General features: G+C 38.5%; 1 protein-coding gene across 9 annotated transcripts in view; it reads left to right on the top strand.

The window, feature by feature from the left end:
- The window catches only part of ST7 (suppression of tumorigenicity 7), a 307,476-nt gene that overhangs the window by 233,396 nt on the left and 48,085 nt on the right, over positions 1-25,995 (top strand). The window lies entirely within an intron of this gene.

Below are 25,995 nucleotides of genomic sequence, written 5' to 3'. Positions count from 1 at the left end.
GACAAAACTATATCATTTAAGTTTTATTTTTGACACAGAGTTCCTCATGAGGAATCTCTGAAATAGGCTGTAGTTGTTAGCCCTTACAGGTGGGAAAACTGAGGCATTATAAGATTGCATTTTTTTTTTTTTGTTATAATTCTTGCTCAAAATGATAGCAACTGAAAGCCCTCTGGCAATGATGGCATCTCTTGGCCTGCGCAAACACAAGCACCCAGTGTAACAAGGTACATACTACCTAGAATGGAAGTGATTTAAGAAAAAGAGAAAAGTGTTTGTGGCACACTGTGTAGTAAACAAAACAAAGACTGTTCAGCCTTCACATCAGCTCACTTTTGTTCTCTGTTTGTCCGACTTCGGGAGTTTAAACCATGAAACTACCTTACGGGCAAATTGTTCATACATTGAGCATCTTTTGGCACCAAGGGAACCCAGCCACATGCATTTGGTTCCAGGCGGCTGTGCACTTTTCCAAATCCCACTCTGCAGCCATCAGTACCACGGCAAGGTTTCAGAGTTCTCATTCCCAGTGCCAGCCTGTACTCAACCTCATATATCAAAGCTTGAAAAAAAAAAGATTTAACCAATAGAGCCTTTGAGATCTCAAGTCCCTTAAGGTTCCTTCCATGAGGATCTGTGTTCATTAGAGAAATCTTCAGCTTTGTGTTACAAGACACATTGTAAAATAAAGAAATGAACTCATTTAGTGATCTCTTTCATCAATCTTTATCTCATTGCATGGCCTCTGTTTTATAACAACAGAAAGCTGATTTATTAGATTCTGATAACATGTGTTCACATTATTTGTTACAACAGCTGTCCCACCCTTTACTAGAATTTGGCTCACACATTGCAAAATTCCTTTGTTTCAAGTAGACACACTCACCATAACAAGACCCTTGTGTTGAGCTTTGTTTATGTTGTATACCTGGCAACAGACATGATATTCTTGTTCATTATTCATGGGAAAAGAGCCTCATTGGTGGCAGGATACATACTGTTGCTGAGATGCCTCATAAGGGCTTTTGAGTTCAGCAGTTGTCAATAGACTACAGATGACCTAACTCGGACTGAATTCTGAGGGGTGTTTTGGTGAGGACTTGGCTCACACCTGTGTCCATTACAGTAGAAATATAATGAAGTGCCTGCTAAAGTTACTGTTCTTGAGAAGTGAGCTGCAACCACACGAGATTATTAAAAGCTGCCTCTTGTTTCTTACACCATACCATAAAATGGGCTCTTTCAAGTTCATCCCTGCTGCTTTTCCTTGGTGACCCAAAGGACCTCTACTGAGTTGTCCCATTTTCTGGTCCCCTATGATGAAGGGGGTGCTTTAGAGGGCTTGGAGTATAGACACCAAGTAGGGCTGCCCTGCTCTTCACCCTGGTTCAGACATCATAATTCTAATCCATGAGATGCTGGAGACAGCACTTTGAATCCCAGACTCTCCATCCCTCTCCATCAAGCCACACACAGAGCAGCAGGATTATATGCTGTCTTTGCAAATCTGAATACTCTGGTTGGGTAGTTGTTTCTTGGGTGGTGTATGGGTCCAGCAATCCTTTATTACCTTGGCCAGGTGGCCAAAGTATTTTTGTATGTATGGAAGTGACACAGTGGAATTAGTGTTGCTTTTCTCATCTTTGCAGAAAGGATTTGGAAATATTAAGGCATAAGGTTGGGGGTACATGGAAACATGTTCTGAGGGAAGGAGGAAGGCAACATGTATTCCCTTTCCTCACTCTTCACTGATTTTGGTTTGTGTGTGAGTTTGGCTTTGAGTTTTAAAAGTGATATTCACAAAGTCCTTGTGTAGTGAAGGACTTTGTAAGCCCTGAATCCCTAGAAGGATTACCAGTTATTTGGTCACATATCCTTGTAATCTGCATTCTAATTTTAATTTTGCCCTTGAAGTAACTTCTCTGTTCTAGCCATTAGTGTGAAATGCTATGCCATCTTCAGGAGGTTTCATACTCTTTCAGTTTAAATGTGTTAATGAACATTATGGGTGAGTAGTTTTTATCCAGGTGATTGGTCCTGGTTTTGGAGTGTCCTTCACACAATAACTAAAATAACAGCAGCAGCAATAGCTAGCATTTATTCCATTCTTACAATGTGTCAGGGTCAGGCATGATTCTAGGATCTACATGGACAAACTCATTTATTCCTATCACAAGCATATGAGGTAGATACTATTATTAGCCTCCCTTTACAGCTATGGTAACTGGTGAAGAGGGAAGTTAAGTAATTTGCTCAGATTGAAAACTTCAGTTCAAGTAAAGCCATGAAGATGTCATGTTAAGAGAAAAGAGACAGAGAACATTCTTTTTTCAAGAAGATACATACTCTATGAAGAGAAGAAAGCTAGGATAAAAACTGAGGTGGACTGACTCCAGGCTCAGGGACTTAACCATCACACTTCACTGTCTGCTGTTGGCAGTTTTTATTTATTGTTTTTTTTCAACATGGTGGTTGTTGTTTTTATTAGCTACAGTTTATTGAGAAACTATCATATGCCAAGCATGTTATACACATAACCTTTAACCCTCACAATAACCTCGCAAGGATGTAGTTATTCCATTTTAGCGGGTGCAGAAACTAAGGTTTGTGAGTTGAAGTAATTTTTAAGACCATATTCATTGACATGGGACGGGGGGGGATGAGATGGGAGAAATAGACAAAAAACTGTACTTGAAAAATAACTAAATTTAAAAAAAGACCATATTCATTGAAAACTGCAAAATTGGGATTCAAATCCAGGACTAACTGGATCTAATAGCCCATGTGTTTTCCATAAACATAAGCCTTACTGAAGGGATTTACTCTGTCTCTCTCACTGTTCTTACAAAGGCAAGAATTAGGCAGGCTGGAGCTGTGGTGCAGAATTTCAGTGATGCCAAATTGTCTTTTAAGATTCCTTTTTTAACCATTCCTTAAGAATGAGGTATGTCTATCTTTGCTTGTCTTTCTGAAACTGTCTTCAGATATAGTTTTTCACCTTCAATCAGCTTGTGTCTGATTTCTTTAGTCACAAAGGAGATTTGGTATATGATATTCATTTAAGTTGAGATTTATCCTGGTTTTTTTTTTCAGTTACACATTTGCTATAAAGACAGAAATGTTTTTAAAGTTATTAAGTCATCAAAACCTTCTTTTAGAAGTCATTATGAAAGTCATTACAAGCTTTGAATTGCCTTCCAAACAAGTTTTTAGGCTACCTAGGTTGAAAACTGAAGTCTCAAAGATTAGGGTGGTAATGTGGAGAAGAATTAATGTGTTTCTTATTTATTATCATTTGTGCATTCCAATTTTAGAAGAATATCATAGAACAAGAAAGAATGTGAATGTGAGTGCTACAAGCTACCCTTGGGAGCATCTGTTTCTGTCTCTCTCTCCTAGAGATACAAAGGCAGTCCCTGGTGCTGGTAAAGAGTCTAGCCCTGGTTGGAGCCTGCTGAGATCAAGGACAGCTCTGCCCCACTAGCTAAGTGAATTCAGCAAATTATTTAACTTTTCAAGCCTTCGTTTCTTTCTTGGAAAAAGGAATGGAGGCTTAAGAAAGTTACGTAATTTACCCAAGATCACCTGTATGGGAATTTGTTATGAGGATTAAAGTAGTTAATCCACGTTAAGTGTTTAGAACAGTTTGGAGCACACAGTAAGTGTTCAGTAACGATTAGCTATCATAAAGAGCCAAGATTACCACTCCTGAACTTCACCAATTTTCTCAATCGATTTTGTTCAAAGTTGTCAGTTAAAATATGAGAATAAGATCCCAGTCTTGTATCCCCCAAAAGGCAATGCTATGGCTTGTTATTAAAATTAATTATGGATATAATAGGACCTATGAATAGATTTTTGATAAGAACAGAAATGCTTAGTTCTATCTACAAACAATTCTTAAACTTTTGGAAAGCTGACAGAAAAATGGCATGGATTTTTACTCCTCATCAAATGATAAATTATTTCAGTCTTGGGACAATTTGTACCAATGTAACTCCAAGTCCAAGCTCTTTTGAATATTTACTCCATTAGGCCACTTAACAATTGCCCTAAATTGGGGGAAACAACTTCCCTGTGATGGATAGCTGGTCTCTTTTACAGTCATGAATGTTATATAAATGTGATAACTGTATCAAGACCATTTTACTGATGGCCATCTTTAATTAAAGTTGGTATTTGCCATTTGGTAATGTGAAAAGGTTATATTTTAAGAACAGGATATATTTCTAATGTTGGGGAGAATACTTTCATCACAGGAAATTAAAAACAGAAGTTCTAAAGAATGAATTAGGGAATCATTCCATGCTGAGACTCAAAGAATAAGCTTTTTGGTGTTATTGGTTTGTAGAGTCAATATGTAGTTATATTTAAGTAAAAATGTCATGAGCCTTGTTCATTGTCCAATGCCTTATAACTAGCACAAGTTATTTGACTATCATCACAGTTCCTTTGACAGTGTCACTGGATACCCTGTATTTGGGTTAGGCACTCTTCCATTCATCTGAGGAGTAGGCAGAACAAGAGGGATTTGAGATGCTAGGAGGACCAGTGAGTAAAATCTCTATTTAGGCTGTCAGCGTCAAGCTGTGCAGACCAGCAAAACAGTGCTTTTCAGTCAAGTACATAGGTATTTGGTGCCACAGGTATAAGCAGTGGCTGAAACATATCCACTGCAAAATTAGGCTGCCGTTGAAAAGAAGTATTGAAATGCTGTCAATCCCTGGCAACAGATTCTAAGCCTAGTCCGGTGCCCTTTCCTGGGCTGCCTCTTATGGAAAATATCAAGGATACCAGGCAGATGTTGAAGTAAATTTTTATGTAAAAATGGGCAATTGAATCACATTACTGCTTTAAAAAAGAAAATAATTGTAAATAATGCTGCAATGAAGATAGGGGTGCATATATTCTTTCAAATTAGTGTTTTGGGTTTCTTTGGATAAATCCCCAGAAATGGACTTTCTGGGTCATAAGGCAGTTCCATTTCTAATTTTTTGAGTAGCCTCCATACTGTTTTCCATAGTGGCTGCCACAGTCTGCTTCCCACCAACAGTGCAGAAGGGATTCCTTTTCTCCGCATCCTTACCAACACTTGTTGTCTGTTGATTTATTAATTATAGCCATTCTGACAGGTGTGAGGCAGAGGTGGTATCTCATTGTGGTTTTAATTTGCATTTCTCTGCCGATTAGTGATGTTGAGCATCTTTTCATATGTCTGCTGGCCATCTGTATGCCCTCTTAGGAGAGTGTCTTTTAAATTGGATTGTTTGGATTTTTGGTGCTGAGTAGTATGAGTTCTTTATAAATTTTGGGTATTAACCAATTATCAGATGTGTTATTGGTGAATATGTTTTCTCCTTTAGTAGATTGTCTTTTCATTTTTTTTTATGGTTTCCTTTGCTGTGCAAAAACTTCAGCCCAAGTGTCCATAAATGGACAAGTGGATTTAAAAAGCTATGGTACAATTTTGGCTGGTGTGGCTCAGTGGGTTGGGCATCAGCCTGTGAACCAAAAGGTTGCTGGTTCGATTCCTGGTCAGAATACATGCCTGGATTGCAGGCCAGGTCCCATGTTGGAGAGCTGAGCAATGTTTCTCTTTCTCATTAATGTTTCTCGTCCTCTGTTCCCCTCTCTCTAAAAATAAATAAATAAAACCTCTTTAAAAAAATAAAAGCTGTGGTATATATATACCACAATGTATATGTATTCAATGTAGCAATTGAATATTACCTGACCATAAAAAAGAACGAAATCTTAACATTTGTCACAGCATGGATGGACCTAGAGGGTATTATAGTTGGTGAAATATGACAGAAAGACATATAACATATGAATTCACTCATATGTCCAATCTAAAGAACAAAATAAACAGACAAAGTTGAAACAGACCCATAGATACAGACAACAGACTGATGGTTGCCAGAAGGGGGGTGGGGTTTGGGGGACTGGGAGAAAGAGGTAAAGGGATTTGAAGTACAAATTAGTAGTTAACAAAATAGTCATGGGAATATAACGTACAGCATAGGAAATATCATCACAATAATAGGAAATACCGTATTAATATTGTGTTAACTATGTATGATGCCAGTTAGATACTGGAATTATCAAGGGAAACACTATACAAAGTATATGATTGTCTAACCACTAAGCTGTATGCATGAAACCAATACAAAATAATATTGAAAGTAAGCTGTAATTGAAAAATAAAAAATAAAAGTAAATTTAACAAATAAAAAGAATGTAATTAATATGGCTTCATGCGGTAAGCACAAGTCACTGAGAAACTATGGCCCCGTATAGCTTTGTACTGGGTGCCCTGCAGGCTTGGAAACTAAGAGGTAGATCTGTCAAGAGGACTAGGCCTTTGAGGTTACAGAATAATTCACTGTCATGCTATGCATGCAATGAATAGGAGTTATGATGATGATGTGATTTCAGTAAAGACTGTATGCTTGAGAAACTTCTACTGTCTCTGATAATGGAAGATGTTTTATGAATGCACACATCTGTAATTTACATAGTTGGCACATGGAAAAACCCTCTAAATTTATGATGTCTTTGGTAATCCTTATTGCTCAGTTATCATAATTTACCAAGGTAACATCCCTCTCCAGCCAGCCATTACCATAACATAAACTGCAGTGTTTGCCTTCAGGGCACCAGCCACAGGAGGGCCTTCTGACACAGACCTTTAGGAGTAATCCAGTCCAAAAGTTGTAAATGATGTCTGGTGTTAGACTTTGTAGCATAAGATGATTTTTTCTGGGTGTAGCTCACTCTGTGTTGCCTGCCTGTTCCCTCACCCCAAGATGAATCAGTGAACTCCCAGGGGGCACATCTTTTTGAAGTTCTGGTATATCCTTTCTATTTCTTCAACAAAGTTTTACCCCTTGGTTATAAGCAGACCTTGGATTGGCTTTTTGAAGGTGTAACAGAAAGACCTCAAACTTCTGGAAACAAACAAACAAATATCTACACTTCTTTTGTTTTTTGTATCATATTATAAACAGGAATAAACAAAAAAACAGCCACAAGGGGGACAGTGTCACATAATGGGGCAGTAATAATACATTACTGTCCATAAACAGGAAGGAAAAATGGCTGCATTTTTGTTTGTCATTTTTGTTTGGTTGGTTGGCCAGTGAGTGTCTTCTAAAGCATCTGTCAAGGCCACATGTGTTTGATTAACACAGACTTTAAGTATATGAATTTGTTACCCATCCCAGAAAACAGATTCTTGATACTCCATAATCTTGAATGATTACAGAGTGTAATTAGGTTAATTTTTTGAAATTAATTCAGCAAGGATCTATCAAACCCTTGTGTTGAAGATACTAACTTTTAGGTGCTTCCAAATTCAGAGATGAATATGATTTATTCTGTGTTGCCAAGAAGCTTTAGTTTAGTGAAGAAAGGTATGAAAAAAAACCCCACAGTAAGTCAAGGCAGGACAAATCAGTGCTCATTGAATTCAACAGAAATGTGCTATGGAGAGTGCAAAGAAAGAATCCCTTTGAGAGCAAGCCCTGTGTTGTTTTCTCGGACACTTATGTACTAGGGTAAACATGGGGGGGCAACTTTGCCCGCAAAGTCCCCCCATTTGCTACGGATGAAAGTGAAACTACCAAGACATGATCTGCTTGGGGAGGAGAGGTGGTCAGTCTCTCAGAGGAGAAAGATCGGGAGCCCCTTCCTCAATGGCTTTTATTGGGTTGTAATACACAGGAATACAGGCAGCAAGGATCAAACAGTAGATAACATTTCAAAGAGGTCTGAGGCCTTAGTCTGAGTCAGTGTCTGCCAGGTAAGGGGGTTGCAAAAACTTTGGGAGACACTCATTTCCTGCTTGGACCCTTATCATATGAATGAAAACACTCTTAGCAAAGCAGGCTTCACAGAACTTTTAGGAATTCTTTCTTATGCCTGATCACCCTGAATCCCACTCTAGCCAGGAAAAGGCTGCACTGCCTTCCCCATCATAGGTTTTTAGGCTTAAGAGAATTAGAGCCAGGAAGCACTTTTCCCAGTTGGAAATGGGGACTTGAGCTATGTCCCAATAGCCTGGGGGCAAGGGTCCATCACTCCCTTTTTGTTACAGCCCCCACTGAGTCCTTCCTTGAGGGCCTCCCAAGTGATCGTGTCTGGCTTAGGTTGCCCCCCCTCTGAGGGGTCTTACCCATCTCTGACTAAGCGACCAAGCATTGGGGGCAGGGGATGAAGCAAAAGCAGCGTTGCTGCCAGAGATAAGCTTTGTCTCCTTAGTGGCTCACATTCCAGAGGTGGTTTACTCAACCTTAGCCATGGGGCAGTTACAACTCCTGAAACCAGGCAGAGCAGTTCCCAATGTAACCATTCACAACATCTATGGGAAGTGGATGACTTGTTAGATGAAGATGCACTGGACATAGCATCCTCAGGTGTGAGGAACCTTAAGACTTACTTATCTTGCTTCTACCTCTAAAACACATTTAGAATTATAGATATGAAGTTGACCTTCAGTTGACCTATCTCATCCATGGAAACAGCAATAATTCTTTAAAAATTATATCTTGTTATTATTATAGGTGAACAAATGGAAATTAGGTCAAAAAGACTATCACTGAAAAAAATTTGGTCTATCCTAAGTTTTACCCCATGGGTTTCCTGAGACATGTTAAATTATAGTTTTACTACAATTACATAAATTTTTCCCAAGATTATTACATTAAATTTCAAATTTGTTATTATGAATCATTTATGACTTTTGAAAAGTTAGGAGTCATTCTCCCTGAGACGACCTATTCTTTTAGCAGCATCATTCCCACAAAGGGTTTTTGGGAGCCAGAAGAGGTACTTATTTCTTATTTCTGGCCCAAAGTTCTACTTGTCTTCAACCTTGTTTCAGCTTTTATTCTTGCTTTCTTCCTGCCCCACTTTTTTATTCCATTGCTATTTCAAATAGACATCTAGTACAATTTCTTGCATTCTGCAAGAATGCCACAAGCAAAGATAAATGTAATACATATGTTGAGAAATAAGTTCCTGACTCCCTCATGAAACACCATTACTTTTGGCTCCCAGAAGCTAAATTAGATGTAGACATTTACACATTTAAAGGAGCTACTATCAAGTAATTCGAGATGTTAGTATATTAATTTAGGACTTCATTTAGCAAACACTGACCACCAACTATGTTTCAGACACTGTTTGTGTTGGGGGTACAAAGTGATGAAGAAACACAGCCTTTACTCCTCAAGCGTGCCGTGTAAGTAAAAGAGGAAAATACGAGAACAGACCATTGCTGTAAAGTGTAAAGACTGTGATAGTTTAACCCCAGATGAAAGGGACTCCTCACCCAGTGGGAGGGAAGCTTTCCCCATGGAGATGGAATCAAGCTGAGCCAGACAGTGAGGCTGCTGGAGGCAAAGAGAGCATGTTGTAGTTTGGGGCAGGATGGATATCTCTTGTGTGGAGAACTCTATGTATCCCACAGAATGGAGAGATGGAGGGGGACTCCAGTAGAGAGCAGAAGATGATTTGGGTGAATTAGATAGGGAATGAAACCTTGAAGAGCTTTGAATCTAGGTTGGATTTTATTCTGAAGCCTGTAGACAGACCTGGAGGCCATTTCAGCAGAGGAGGGACTTCAATCTGATCATGAAGTGAGGAGAATGGCACAGTGGATTCATACCCTGTATCTTTTGACTTGAGTTGGTTGAGAAATGAACACAGTACACAAAACATGAAGGATCAGTGTGCCACTGAAGAGAACTGGTGCCACTGAAGAGACACTGGGAAGAAGCATTCTCTCCTTTAGGGAGACACTTGGTAGATTTTGCAACCAATAAATATAAGAGTTATTACAGTTTGATTTTCTTATTTAAACAATCCCAGTACACAACTTTTTTATTTTATGGGTGATCGTAACTTCCTATTTTAAACATAACCACTTGATTTCTTTTGCTTTGTGGTGATCTTTCAACTATAGGAAACTGAAACCTCTGTAGACCCAGCATAATCCTTAGATACTCTGTCTTTGGGGTTGGTGTAACTAAGACATGGTTGAGTCTGCTAAGACTTATGTAACCCATTGACACCTATCTACTTCTGCTAAGTCATATTAGTGACATGAGGAGAACAAAGTGGAATGTGGGGAACCAGTGCAGTTTCCATCTAGTCTTTCAAGGTTGTGAATTTGGAGACAGTGGAGTACATTGTGTGAATAGCTGCATGTGTAGTCATCTGTAAGAAGTTTCATTTGCTAAAAGCAAAGCATCTGTTAAATTCTTGCCTTTGTAACACTTCAATTACTACTAAAGTAAACAAAGCCTCAGGGCAATTAATACCCTGGATTTAATTCTTACCAAAAAGGAAGACTCTTAAGAGAAGGAGACCATGTTATCTCTAGTTCATAATAGTAAAAGAAGGGATCATAAGTCATAAACATATTTTTTGAATCTAAAAGCAAACAAACAAAAAGCCAAAGCCACACTCTTTTCTTTTTTTTTTTTTTCAGATTTTATTTATTTATCTTTAGAGGAGAAGGGAAGGAGAGAGGGAGAGAAATATCAATGTATGGTTTCCTCTCTTGCATCCCCTGCTGGGAACTGGCCGGCAACCCAGGCATGTGCCCTGACTGGGAATCCAGCCACACTCTTTTTTTTTAATTCAGAGGAAAAGCAAATATATATCCATAAATGGAGGTTCAATAAATGACTTCACTTTGTGATGACACTATTTGGCATAGTAGCTACAGTTTTTCTCTTTTTTATTTTGGTGGAAATTGGTTCAAGAAGGATGGGAGAGTCTAAAAAATGATATTATAGTTGTTTCCAATGAAAAATTATAAAGGAAACACCAATGATTAAAGCATATGAAAAGATCAGAATGACAAAGAGCTAAATAAGTATATATATATGCAAGTGAGGTAGAAACCAGTAAGCAGTTGTTCAGGGGTTAAAGTCCAGAGGAAACAAAAGTCTCAGTATTTTAATTGTAAAAGTAGTTTTCAAGCAGAATAGTAAAGAAAGTGTAAGAGAATAATGATAAGGAAAGTAAAAGCAAGTATCACATTTGTAGTGTGGGATGGTGACAAAGACATAGTATTGTAAGATCAGTTCTGTCACTAATTAATTAAGTAGCTCTTAAGTATATCATTTAGTTTCTCTAGGCCTGTATTTCTTCATCTACACATAAGAGATTTCTTCAACTATTTATTTTTTAATTATATTTATTGATCATGCTGTTACAGTTGTGCTGATTTTTCCCCCTTTGCCAACTTCCACCTATTACCCCTCACTCCCTTAGGAAATTACCCCTGCCATTGTTCATGTCCATGGGTCATGCATGTAAGTTCTTGGGCTATTCCATTTCCTATACTGTACTTTATATCCCCATGGCTATTCTGTAACTACCGATTTGTATTTCTTCTTTTTTAAGATTTTATTTATTTATCTTTAGGGAAGGGAAGGAGAAAAGGAGAGAAATATCAATGTATGGTTTCCTCTCTTGCGTCCCCATACTGGGAACTGGCCTGCAACCCAGGCATGTGCCCCGACTGGGAATCAAACCGCAATCCTTTGGTTTGCAGGCCCACACTCAATCCACTGAGCTACATCAGCCAGGGTTTTTTTTTATATTTCTTAGTCCTCTTACCTCTTCACCCATTTCCCCACACTCTCTCCCATCTGGCAACCATCAGAATGCTCTCCTCATCCACTATTCTGTCTCTGTTCTTCTCATTGCTTTGTTTTTTAGCTTCAGTTGTTGCTAGATACGTATTTATTGCCATTTTATTGTTCATAGTTTTTACCTTCTTTTTCTTAAATAAGTCCCTGTAACATTTCATATAATAATGGCTTGGTGATGATGAATTCCTTTAGCTTTACCTTGTCTGGGAAGCACTTCATCTGCCCTTCAATACTAAATGATAGGATAGCTTTGCTGGATAAAGTAATCTTGGTTGTAGGTCTTTGCCTTTTAATCACTTCAAATAATTCTTATCAGCCAATCCTTGCCTGAAAAATGTCTTCTGAGAAATCAGCTGACAGTCTTATGGGAACTCCTTTGTAGGTAACTCTGCATTTCTCTTGCTGCTTTTCAGATTTTCTCTTTATCTTTAACCTTTAGCATTTAAATTATGATGTGTCTTGGAGTGGACCTCTTTGCATCCATCTTGTTTGGGACTCTGTGCTTCCTAGACTTGCATGTCTTGTTTCCTTCACCAAATTATGGAAGGTTTCTTCCAATATTTTTTCAAATAGATTTCCAATTTCTTGCTCTCTCTCTTCTCCTTCTGTGAATGTTGGACCTCTTAAGTTGTCCCAGAGGCTGCTTATACTATCCTCATTTTTTTTAGATTCATTTTTCTTCTTGTTGTTCTGATTGATTGTCTTGTGCTTCCTTATGTTCCAAATCATTGATTTCTTGGCTTTATCCACTGTACTGTTGTTTCCCTGTAAATTGTTTATTTCAGTTAGCGTATCCTTTATTTCTGACTGGATATTTTTTATGCTGCTGAGGTCCTCATTAAGTTCCTTGAGCATCCTTATAACCAGTGTTTTGAACTCTGCATCTGATAGATTGCTTATCTCCATTTTGCTTAGCTCTTCTCCTGAAATTTTTATGTTCATTCATTTGGGCCATGTTTCTTTGTCTGTTCATTTTGGCAGCCTCCTTGTGTTTGTTTTTATGTATTAGGTAGAGCTGCTTTGACTCTGTGTCTTGGTAGTATGACCTAATGTAGTAGGTGTCCTGTGGTAGGTATCCAGTGGCACAGCCTCTTCTATCACACTGGACACTCGTGATTCAACATTTGTGTGGGCCGTGTACACCCTCCTCTTATAATTGAGCTTTGATTGCTGTTGGCATGTCAGTGGCAGGGATTTACCCAGGTGAGTCAGCTGCAAGGGCTAGCTGTGACCACTGATGACCTACCTCTGCTCTCCATGGAGGAACAGGGGTAGAGAGGTGGTGCTCTGACATGGTCTGTAGCTGCCCACTGGGTGCACAGGCTTGGGGGTTTCCACGGTGGTACAAGGCCCAGGGCCACCCGGCCTATGCTGTAATGCAATCTGAGGGGGCTAATTGCACTGGGCTTGGAGATTCCCAGGGAAGTCAAGTTGTGATTCTAGGCCGGCTACTGCTAGTGCTTGGCCTGGGTCTCACTGAGGCCAGCTGTTGCTTGTTTGAGAAGATTTAGGAAGTTGTGGAGCGTGAGCCAAGACAAGCCATTCATATAGAAAAGCAACCTGAGTGGGATAGTAAGTTGGGTGGGATGGCGTCTCTGGGGATCTCCAGGGTGGGGCCAGGGGATCTCCAGTGTTAATCAGGTTGATGGCATCTGCTTGCCAGCTGTGGCTTTGTTGGGGGGAGGGTACAGAAAAGGGACAATGGCCTCTGCTCACCTCGATGCCAGACACTTCAGTTTTTTCCTGTATGCCACTGGTATCTTTCAAGCTGCTACCCCAGTGCTGGAGCTCAGAGGGAGTGACTCTGAGTAGGTGAGTCCATGTGTGGATTCTTTAAGAGGAAAGTGCTTGGAGCTCTAGAAATTTTTTCCACTGACTCAATCCCCACTGCTTTTTGTTGCCAGAAGTTGTGGTTACTTATCCTCCTGGCACTGGAACCCTGGGGTAGGATGGCCTGGTATGTGCCTGGGACTCCTCACTCCTAAGATACCCCTCCCGAATTTTTATCCACATGGGTGCGAGACCAGCCTGTTCTGCATCTACACCTCTCCTACCAGTCTGGATGGATGTGGCTACTTTAATTCCATAGTTGTCAGACTTCCAGTCAACTTGATTTCCAGTGGTTCTGAGTGATGGTTGTTCTATATTTTAGTTGTAATTTTGATGTGGTTAGGTCAGAGCCATGTCTGACTACATTGCTATCTTCACCAGAAGTCCTTGAAAAAGATTTTTGAGGATGACCTTCATAGTTATGTGCTCTTGTCCAATTCTTTGATCTATCTTGTAGTAGTACTAGTTGGAGAAGAAAGTAATGTGTTATGCAGTAATAAAAACATGCAACTATTTATTCCTATTTTTGATGTTCTCTCAATGTTTTTGATTCTATTTTTAAAGAATTTAAATAAATAAGTCAATTGCAACAAAATTCTAGAAGTGATGATTATGTGGTTTATGAACACATAGTAAAGAAGGAGGTGAATAAAGACCCACCATGGATTTACAAAGGAAATTTTGCCAGATAAAAACAGATGAGAGAGTGGGTGTGAAAGCATTTGGAGTCTATACAATAGTATTTAAATATTTTTATTAATGTAAATAGCCATTTTTCTTCATATTTCTGAATTAGAGGAATGCTTCAGAAGTACAGTTTACCCTGAACAACACAGGTTTGACTTACATCAGTCCATTATATGCAGATTTTTTTGTAATAAATATATGTAATTCTTTTCAGTAAATACACAGTTGACCCTCCATGTCCCAGGGTTTTGCATCTGTATTTTCAACCAGCCTTGGATCAAAAATGGTTTTTTGATCCCTCAAATGCAGAGAGCTGACTCTACACATTGTTTTATGCCATTTTATGTAAGGGGGTAGAGCAGATTTTCTGCAGATTTTGGCATATGCACAGGTTCTGGAATCAATCCTCCATGCATACCAAGAAATGACCATTTTTAAGTGTTGAGAGAGTCAAAGGTTACACCAGAATTTTTTACTGCATTGGGGGTCCATGTCCCTAACCTTCCCATTGTTCAAGGGTCAACTGTACTTATATCTTTATTAAATAAAGCATTTGATAGTGTTTTTCATGCTATCCTTTCAGGTAATATAGAGCAATGTGGTCATAATGCTTGTTATACTATTAATTAATTGTATAATTTAATGGTATAATATAATAAAGAGCTACACATGTATTATTGCAGACCATTGCAAACTTAGGGTGATCTCTTGAATATGATTCCTGAATTTTGGGGGGAGGGTATTGCTATGGTCATTATTTTAAAAATGAGACCTTATAAACAACATGGCATGGTTAAAAATCATGTATTCTGGGGACAACTTATTTTTGTACTAAATATATGATATTGGTTTATTTTTTAACCATTGTATGCCTCACTTTCCTCATCTCTGAAACAGGGCTAACAGTAAGTCCTATCTCATAGGGTTACTCTGAAGATCAAATACATAATGTGAGCAAGTGATTAACACCAGTGCCTGGCACTTAAGCCCTTGAAAAATGTTAGGAAGAATTTTGATGAGGATAATGATCATATGAGGAGAAAGGTCATATGCTTTTGAAGCGTGCGGAGAAAATCTGTGAATGGTAGCTTGAGTCAGAATGGTACCTGGAATGATACAATTAAGATTTAATGGTATGGATTTCATTTTAAGATTTAAAATTTAATGGAATCAAATGGGAAACCCTGCTTATAGTTTCCAAAGTTTTCATGGCTTAAGTAAAAGAGAAAAGACATGGATTTGGCTGTAGTCAATTTGAATAGAATGTGGGAGGTTTTGTTGACTATACAGTTGTTGGAACAAAGGAGTTCTAGTTGCTCAACTCCAGGGACATCTGAGCCAGTATTCAGAGATGTGTGGGGCTGTAGCTCCTCAGACTGTACTTTTCACTTGAGCTCTGTGCTGGACAGGTTTAAGGGATTTACAGGGTTATGTCTACTTCTAATTCTCATATTTTGAAATCACCCATGGCTCTGTAACAAAAATAAGTGAGACGTTCTGAAGAATATGTCATTGAGGAATGAGACGTATTTATCACAGAGAAAATTAGGTTTAGAGGAAATGTTTTAACCATCTTAATATTCAAAAGCTTGACTTGAGAAATAACCAGATTCTATTTTGTTATAGAAGGCAAAAGTAGTACATAATTTTTAGATAAGGACTTGTAGCAAGGATAGAGGGGGCCAGAATGATGAAAGACAAGTAAAATGTTATGGAAGTTAGATTGAAGAGAAGACACCTTCAGGTAGCACAGGATTGTAGGTTTTTCATATTTTAATTTTTTATTGAGGCACAAGTTGTATGTAGTGGCATATACAAATCATAAGTATAGAGCTGGATGACTTTCCACTTATGTATACCCCTTTGTGATGACCACCCAGGATCATAGAACTTTCCATCATCTGAGAAATTTACCTCAGACTTCTTTCTGGCCAAAAAACTTCTCTTCAACCCAGAAGTAACCTTTTTCTGGCATTTATCACCGTATTATAGTTTTACAAACTTCATGTAACCATATTAAACACAACATGTACCTCCTGACTCAGCAATTTCATTCCCAGTTACATATCCAAGAAAAATAAGGGGTTGTTTTTTGTTTGTTTATTCATTTGGTTTTTTTTTTATAAAACAAAAAGCTTACACAAGAATGGTCACAATAACTTTATTTATAATAGCTTCGAAATATAAAATAGTCCAAATAGCCACTGGCAAGAGAATAAACATATTGTAGTAAATCCACACAATGAAATACTACTGAGCAATAAACAGAATTGAATTACTGATACATGCTGCAACATGAAAGGAACATCACGTTGAGTTAAAGAATCTGGATGCAGAATAGTATGTGCTATAAGATTACTATTGTATGAAGTTCAAGATTGTAGATTTTATTTTTTTAATATATTTTATTGATTATGCCATTACAGTTGTTTTATTCCCCCCTTCATTCCCCTCCACCCTGCACCCCCACCCCCACCATTCCCCCCTTTAGTTTATGACCATGCGTCTCAAGTTCCTTAGATTCTATATTTCCCATACTATTCTTGCCCTCCCCCCTATCTATTTTCTACCTACCGTCTATGCTACTTATTTTCTGTACCTTCTCCCCCTTCTCCTTCTCCCACTCCCCTGTTGCTAACCCTCCATGTGACCTTCATTTCTATGGTTCTGCTCCTGATCTAGCTGTCCTCTTAGTTTGCTTTTGTTTTAGGTGTGGTTGTTAATAACTGTGAGTTTGTTGTCCTTTCACTGTTCATGTTTCTTTAACTTCTTTTTCTTAGATAAGTCCCTTTAACATTTCATATAATAAGGGCTTGGTGATGATGAATTCCTTGAATTTGATCTTATCTGAGAAGCACTTTATCTGCCCTTCCATTCTAAATGAAAGCTTTGCTGGATAGATCAATCTTGGATGTAGGTCTTTGGTTTTCATGACTTGGAATACTTCTTTCCAAGGAATACTTCTTTCTTTGCCAGTAAGGTCTCTTTTGAGAAATCCGGTGACAGTCTGATGGGGACTCCTTTGTAGGTGACTGTCCCCTTATCTCTTGCTGCTTCTAGGATTCTCTCCTTCATTTTAATCTTGGCTAATGTAATGATGATGTGCCTTGGTGTGTTCCTTCTTGGGTCCAACTTCTTTAGGACTCTCTGAGCTGCCTGAATTTCCTGGAAGTCTATTGACTTTGCCAGATTGGGGAAGTTCTCCTTTATTATTTGTTCAAGTAAGTTTTCCACTCATGGCTGTTCCTCTTCCCCTTCTGGTACCCCTATAATTCGTATGTTGGAATGTTTAAAGATGTCCTGGAGGTTCCTAAGCCTCTCCTCATTTTTTTGAATTCTTATTTCTTCATTCTTTTTTGTTTGGTCATTTTTTTCCTCCTTCTGGCCTACTCCATTGATTTGAGTCCCAGTTTCCTTTCCTTTACTATTGGTTTCCTGTGTATTTCCCTTCATTTCAATTAGTTTAGCCTTCATATATTCCTCTAATTTGTGACTAAAATCAACCAGTTCTGTGAGCATCCTGATCACCAGTGTTTTGAACTGTGCATCTGAAAGTTTGGCTATTTCTTCATGGCTTAGATTTATCAGCTCTGGGGCTCTGAGTTGTTCTTGAGCCATGTTTTGATCTGTTCGTGCCTGTTAAGTACGAGGATCGGAGCCTTACGTGTTCACCAGGGTAGGGCTACCCAGGTCACTGGTTTGTGATGCTGTATGTGGAGGGTGGGTCAGAGAGAGGCCACCCATGTTGCTGGTTTGTGATGCTGTATGTGGGGGAGGTCAGAGAAAGGCCACCCAGGTCACTGGTTTGTGACACTGTATGTGGGGGTGGGGTCAGAGAGGGACAATGGCGGTCCCCTCTGCCGCTTCCCGCCACTGGGGCCTGCACAGTCTGTCTTACCACTCACTCCTTCACCAGTTTATCTGTGTGTGAATGTGTGACTGTGGTCAACCCTTGGTGGGTCCGCCTGCTACTTCACACCTGGGATCCACCCACAGCTGCGGGCGTGCCTGGGATGTGCACCCGGGTTGGTCTGATGGATCTTTCCTGCCCAACCCCGCTCTGCTGCTGGTTCTGCCCCCTCTTACCGGTTTGGCTGAAGGGTTTTTTGTTGTCAGACTTCTGTATAGTTCAATTTTCTGTGGTTTGGCTGTGTTTGTGTTGCTAAAACTTTGTTGTTTTTAAACTTGGTTGTTTGAGAAGGCACAATGCTTCCACCTACGCCTCCATCTTGGCGGAAGTCTCAAGATTGTAGATTTTAAAGAGAAACTTTCATGACAATTTGGTTTCCATCCCTAAGACACTTGGAGAATGCTCTTCCCTTTTCAGAAAAGAACCTGTATGAAACACAAGAAGGCAAAGAAGTGTAAGGAAAATTAAACTAACACCAGTAGTTCAGCTTTGCTTAAGTGAGAAATGTTTATTTAACATTTCTTGTTTTTGCAATGAGTAATTGAATTATATGATGCCTCATTCTTTTCTTTTCTCTCCTCCTTGGATTCTAATTATTAAGAGAACTTCCTGGTAGTAATGGCAGCTACATGCCACCTATAAAAGACAGAATGGCACTGCCCAGTGTCTATTCATACAAAATTGGACTTAGAATGATTTTGAGAATCTTTTCCTCTGAATAAAATTTCTGAACATATTACAAGTAATATTGGAAAGCAGCTGATTTGTTTTTATTTCTTGCTCAAAACTTTTTTGACTGAATATTTTTTATTTTTTAATTACTGTTTACATACAATATTATATTAATTTCAGGTGTACAACCCAGTTATTAGAAATATAACAATAAGTAATCACCTAATAAATCTGTTACCCACCTGACACCACACAGTTATTACAGTAGTATTTACTATATTCCCTATGCTGTACTTTATATGCCCGCGATATTTTGTAGTTATCAGTTTGTACTTAGACCTTCACCTTTTTCACCCAACTCCCCTACCTCCACCCATCTGCCAACTGTAAAAATGTTCTCTGTGTCTATGAGTCTATTTCTGTTCTGCTAGTTTGTCTATTTTGGTTTTTAGACTCTACATGTAAGTGAAATCATATGGCATTTATCTTTCTCTGTCTGCATTATTTCACTCAGCACAGCACCTTCCAGATTCATCCATGTTATTGCAGATGGAAAGCTTTCATTCTTTTTTATGGCTGAGTCACATTTCATTGTATATATGCACCTCTTCTTCTTCATCTATTCACCTATCTATCAACACTTAGGTTGCTTCCATATCTTGGCTAATTAAAATAATGCTGCAATGAACATATGACTGACTGCATATGTCTTTTTAATTTTGGGTTTTGTGGTTTTTGTTTTTTCAGATAAATACCCAGAAGTGGAATTGTCAGGTCCTTCTTTGTCTCTTGTTATATAGCCTTTGTTCTGAAGTCTTTTTCGTCTGGTATAAGTACTGCTTTCCCAGCTGTTTGTTTGTTTGTTTGTTGCCATTTTCATGAAATGTCATTTTTCATTTCTTTTCTTTCAGTCTCTGTGTGTCTTTCCATCTGAAGCAAGTGTCTTGCAGACAGTATACATTAAGGATCTTATTATTCACTCAGCCTCCATATATCGTTTGATTGGAGCATTTAATCCATTTGCATTTAAAGTAATTGTTGGTAGATATATACTTACTGACATTTTATGGTTCATGTTTTTGATCCTCTGTTCTTCTTGAAAAAGACTTTAACATTTCTTGTAATACTGCCCTAATAGTAATGAATTCCTTTAGCTTTTTCTTGTCCTGGAAACTCTACATACCCATTGATTCTAACTGATAGCTTTGCTGGGTAGAGAAATCTTGGTTTTAAGTCCTTGCTTTTCATCACCTTGAATATTTCTTGCCAATCCCTTCTGGCCTGCAAAGTTTCTGCTGACAGTCAGTATTATGGGAGTGCCCTTGTAGATAACTAACTGCCTTTGTCTTGCTGGTTTTAAGATTCTCTCTTTGTCTTTAACCTTTGGCATTTTAATTATGATATGCCTTGGTGTGGGCCTCTTTGGGTTTATCTTGTTTGGGACTCTTTGCACTTCCTGGGCTTGTATGTCTATTTCCTTCACCAGATTAGGGAAGTTTTCTGTTATTATTTTTTCACATAGATTTTGAATTCCTTGATCTTTCTTTTCTCCTTCTGGCACCACCATGATGTGAAAGTTGGTATGCTGGGAGTTGTCCCAAAGGCTTCTTCTTCTTTCTTACTTCTTCTTCTTTCTTCTCTTTTCTTTTTTCTTTTTTCTATTAGGTGTTTTTTGCTATATTCCAAATGTTAACTTGATCCTCTGCTTCATTTACTCCACAGTTGGTTCTTTGTAATGTATTCTTCATTTCTAAGTGGTCCTTATTTATGTTTCTGTCTCTTTGTTGCAGTTCTCACTAGGATTATCTAGTTGTTTTTCCTCACCCTACAATATATTTAATTGACTTGAGTCAGAGAGAGAGAAAGAGAGAAAAGCATTGATGTTAGGAAAGTTGATTGGCTGCCTCCCATATGCGCCCCAACCAGGGATTGTACCTGCAACCTAGGTATGTGCCATGACTGGGAATCACTCCTGCAAACGTTTCAGTGTATGGGACAATGCTCCAACCAACTGAGCCACCTGGCTGGGGCCTTATAACCAGTGTTTTGAATGCTGCATCTAGTAGATTGCTTGTCCCCATTTTGTGTAGTTCTTTTTCTGGACTTCCATTCTTTTATTTGGGATGCATTTCTTTGGCTTCTCATTTTGACAGCCTCTCTGTATGTGTTTCTATATATTAGGAAGCTGCTATGTCTCCTAGACTTGGTAGAGCAGCCTAATGTAATAGGTGTCCTATATGATCCAGCAATACAGCCTCCCTGATTCCCTGAGCTGGGCACTCCAGGTGGGCCCCCATGTGGGCTGTGTATACTCTCCTATTGTAGTTGAGCCTTGATTATTGTTGGTACCTCAACTGGAGGTATTTACCCCCAGGGCAATTAGCTGTAAAAACTGGCTTTGACCACTGTACAGCATCACCTATATAGGGGCTCACTCCATGTAGCAGTACTTATTTCAGTGGGGCTCTAGTACCTGCTGAGTCTACCCCTTGAATGTATCCATTGTGGAGGAGATGGTTGGGTGGTGCTTTGATATGGTCTAAAGCTGCCACAGGGTGCACTGGCTCTGGGGCCTTCTGGCAGGTGCAGGCTAAGGTCAGACACCACTGGCTCTCTGTCTGGGGCCACCAGCATAAGCTGCAAAGCAATCTGAAGATGGCTGCTAGTTGTGCTGAGCATGGAAGTGGCCGGGAGAAGGCAAGCTGCAAACCAAGGTTGGCTGCTGGGCCTGGGGCCAGTTAGGAAGAGGTATGGTACCCCCTAGGCCAGATGCTACTTGTTTGAGAGGTTTTAGGAAAGTCTGAAGCATCAGCCAAAAGAGGGGCCAGTTATATGGAAAAGCCATTAGAAACAGTTTGGATGGGCCTGCAAGTTGGGTGGGTTGGGGCAGGGTCTCAGGGAATCTCCAAGGCACAGAAAACAGTGTTAATCAAGCAGATGGAGACTCAGATATGTCACTAGCCTGCAGGCTGTGTGGGTGGCAGGCCCAGAAAAGGAATAATGGTCTCTGCCATCACTTCTATCTGGGGGAAAGCTACCCCTACAGCTCTCACCTACATGCCAGCCCACCTGATGTCTTTCAAGCCACTGACTGTCCTGCTGGAGCTCAGAGCAAGTGAGTTTGAATAAGTCTGTCCACAGGCTGTTAAAGAGGAACTGCCAAAAGCCCTCTATCTCAGTCACAATCTCTGCTGGTTTTCACAGCCAGAAGTTATGAGGACTTCTGTTCCTGGCACTGGAACCCTGGGCTGGGGGACCTGGTGTGGGTCTGGGACCCCTCACTCCTCATCTGAAATACCTTCTCTGCATCCAAAATACTTCTGCTGATTTTTATCTGATGCATATGGGTGTCCCAGGGCCAGCCTGTTCTGCATCTCCACCCCTCTAATCAGTCTCCTTATAGCTTCTTCTTTGTATTCTTAGTTGTAGGACTTCTGTTCAGCTAGATTTAAGGTGGTTCATGTTGTTCTGTAGCTTAGTTGTAATTTTGATGTGGGTATGGGAGGATTCAAGTACTACATGTACCTATGCCGCCATCTTGACCACAGTCCCCTCAAAATTTTGATACTATCATTTCCATCACTACTGTTGGCCTTAGGTAGTTAGGTAGTTTCATCACTACTGTTGGCCCCACCTCTATTACTCTTATCATTTTATATATTTCCCTAGTGGCAATAGCATAAAATCATAGTTGGCAAGCAAAACTGTAGAGATAGGAAACAGATTACTGGCCACCAGGAGACAGAAGTGGGTGGGGATGGTACAAGTAAAGCTGTAGCATGAGAGAGTTCCTTTGCAACAGTTGTATACTTTAATGATGGTGATGGTTACATGACTGTAGCCATAGGATAAAATAAAATAGAACTCTATACTCACATAACACACAAATGCGTGTAAAACTGAACAAGGTCTGTGATTAACTTAATACTGATCAATGTCAATTTCTTGATTTTTGATATTGTACTGCAGTTCTGTCAGATGTCACCATTAGGGCAAGTTGAAGGAAGCTTTCATAGAACTCTGTATTATTTTCACAGCTTGTGAGCTTATAATTATGTTAAACTAATAAATTTCAAAATTATAATAGGTGACAGCAAATAAGTCTTGGCCTACTGTTTAAAAAGAATCAGAGAGGTAGTGCTAATGAGGCAAGCACCCATAATAATTAGCTTTGCCCTAAACGTAGTATAAATTTTTTTTCTTAAAAGTAAGCATAAACATGCAGTCCCCGCCTCTGATTTAGATGTTAGACAGTTAATACATGAAAAAATATATATATTTTTAAAGATTTTATTTATTTTTAAAGAAAGTGAAACACCATTGTGTGGTTGCCTCTCATACACCCACAACTAGGGACCTGGCCTACAACCCAGGCATGTGTCCTGACTAGGAATCAAACCGGCAGCCATTTGATTCACAAGCTGACACTCAATCTACTGAGCCACACCAGCCAGGGGAGATGCAAATATATTTAATAAGTACACACTACAAAAGGAACATACTAACTTTAGCAAAGGTATGTAAGTGCACCCCATAGATCTACAGGCTAACAGCTCTTTTGTTAGTTGTACCTTTGTCTGTCTATGCTGTCAGTGTCTGGCTCCACCAAATATTTGCCCAAGAACATGCTTCGGATAATTTATACAACTGAATTCTTCCATTTATCATCGTTATTTTTTTGTTAATTTACTACATATATATCACAGGAAGCTCTGGAAGTACAGATGAACAGTAGAGAAACATTGCCTATAATCCACAACCCAGAAATAAACATTATGATGTTTGGTATATATAATTGCAGTCTTTTTATCCCTGTGCATATAAATGCTTTTTAAAAATATATGATCATAATTTTTGTATACTTGTTTTACTTATTGATGTATACACAAAACTGTAACATTTCCCTGGTCATTAAAATGCTTTTTAACTATATGATTTAATGACTACATACAACTGTACCCTCTGGATGTAAGATACCTTAATCAATGTCCTATAATTGGATATTTAGGCTATCCAGTTTTCTACCATTAGAAACATCCCTAAAGCTAAAACTTCATGCATGGTTATGATTATGTCCCTTAAGACAAAGTCTCAGAAGTAGAATTGCTAGTAAACAAAATGTTTAAAGCTTTATTTATATTGCCAAAGAGAAGCATCATTTTTAAAATGTATGTAAACAAAAATCTTATTTGAACAACAAGATGCTTTACCTGAAGGGAAATTTAGAATCAGTTTCTTTTGCCTAATAATGCACCCCTTCTTGGAAACAAATCACCATTGCCAAGTACACATATTGCTTTGACAGAATTAAAAGAAAAATGTTGAAAATACAGTTGACCCTCGAACAACATAAGTTTGAACTGAGCTAGTCCACTTATATGCAGATTTTTTCAATGCAAACATATAGTTCTATAAATGTATTTTCTCTTCCTTATGATTTTCTTAATAGTAGTTTCTTTTCTCTAGCTTACTTTATTATAAGAATATAGTATATAATATAAATAACATACAAAATATGTTAATCAACTGTTTATTAATAAGACTTCTGGTCAACAGTAGGCTGTTAAAAAGTTATGTGTGGATTTTTGACTTGCATTAGGGGTGGCACCCCAAACCCCATATTGTTCAAGCATCAACATAAACAAGTTATGTAAGAATTGTAGCTATTGTTTATTTTTGTTAAATAGTGAGAGCAAAATAATATGCTGGAGTAAAAAGATAGCGAATAGAATGAACATACTTCTACTGGGGCTTGGGGTATTACTTTTCCCTTTTTCCCCATTTGATATTGATTAAAATATATTTTTGTTATTTTTTAAGCATAATGACTGTATACATATATACCACTTTTATGTACAAACAAAGAGTTAAAAATTTTTTCATGGGAAAATGTCCTATATAGTCATAATGTTGCAGAATTCTGTTGTATGTTTCCAGTTGTGAATGGGTGTGAGGGGGTCTGGTTCTGGATTAAAGATCATCTTTGATTAGGCATCTCTAGTATTCTGCTGGAACACCTCAGTCATATCTTTTTTTGCATTTCTAACTGGGTGAATGCGTCCCTTTGCTTGATCTTTCTCACCGAGAAGCTAAATCCTTAATAGGTTTTCTTTAGTTTATCAAGTGAGGCTCCATCTTGTGCTGTGATCTTCCAATAATTATGACCATTGTTTTCAGCCTTAACATCTTCTTAGGATGTTTCATTGGTCCCCACTTCATAGAAAGGTGTACTGGGTTGACACAAAAGGAACACAGATCATACCAGGAAGGGTGGAAACAAGACTTGGATAATTTTTTTTTTAAAAAAAGTCTGAACTTTTAAGTAAGTAGAATGTGCATTATGTGCAGCTTTTAAAAATTATCTTTCAATAACAGTAAATGAGTGGACCATAGCAAATAACATGTTTGATTTCTGGATTGATATCCCACACTGGGAAGTGGTTAAATATTTAGATATTGGAAAAGTAACACGACAAGTCTGAGAGTGTCCGACATTTTTATTTCTTCTTAGTTTGAATATAGTATCTGAGATCAGGGTTACAAAGACCTCTTTCCCTTTCTATTCTACGTTGATATTTTCTATGATTATTTGTATTTTGTCACTGTCATTGACATTTCCCTCAAAGAGAAATTCCTTATGCTGGAATTGATGGTAAATATTTGCTGTTGGAGGAGGGATTTTTTAAATGAAATTATTTTCTTCTGCGTCTGTCTTTTGGCTAGTTGTGGGACTTTCCTTTCCATTCCTACTGTAATATAATTCTGAGTTGAAAACAGCTCTGGGAAGAAACTGATGAGACATTACAGGTGGTAGAGTTCCTCTAACTCAGAGAGAACTTTGCAGTACTGGGAATAGCATATTCTTACCTGGTCTGAATTAAGAAGGTATTCCATGTTGTAGCAGTTGAGTATTAAAGAACTAACTAATCTAATAAAAAATTGTAATTTAAAAACAAATTTCCCTCAAAGGATTGCTCTCTTTGAGTTTATCTCAGTTGTACCCTGTACTCTTACTTCCCTATAAACCCGTTATCTGAACTTGTTACCCACTCCCACCTCTTCATCTGAGATTTTCCACACAAACTGAGAGTAAGTTTTTTTGGGAAACAAATTAGGGTTTATGCAAAAGGGGATTGAATGAACAAAAATTATATAGTTTTTTTTAACAATTTCATATATAGCCTTATAAGTATATGCAAAGATTTATCAATTAGATAATATATAATA

The sequence above is a fragment of the Artibeus jamaicensis genome, unplaced genomic scaffold, assembly GCF_021234435.1.
Source record: "Artibeus jamaicensis isolate MK-2021 breed Jamaican fruit bat unplaced genomic scaffold, CSHL_Jam_final contig_311, whole genome shotgun sequence".
Lineage (NCBI taxonomy): Eukaryota > Metazoa > Chordata > Mammalia > Chiroptera > Phyllostomidae > Artibeus > Artibeus jamaicensis.
Note: the sequence above shows the minus strand (reverse complement) of the source record. Positions and strands in the feature narration are given on the sequence as shown.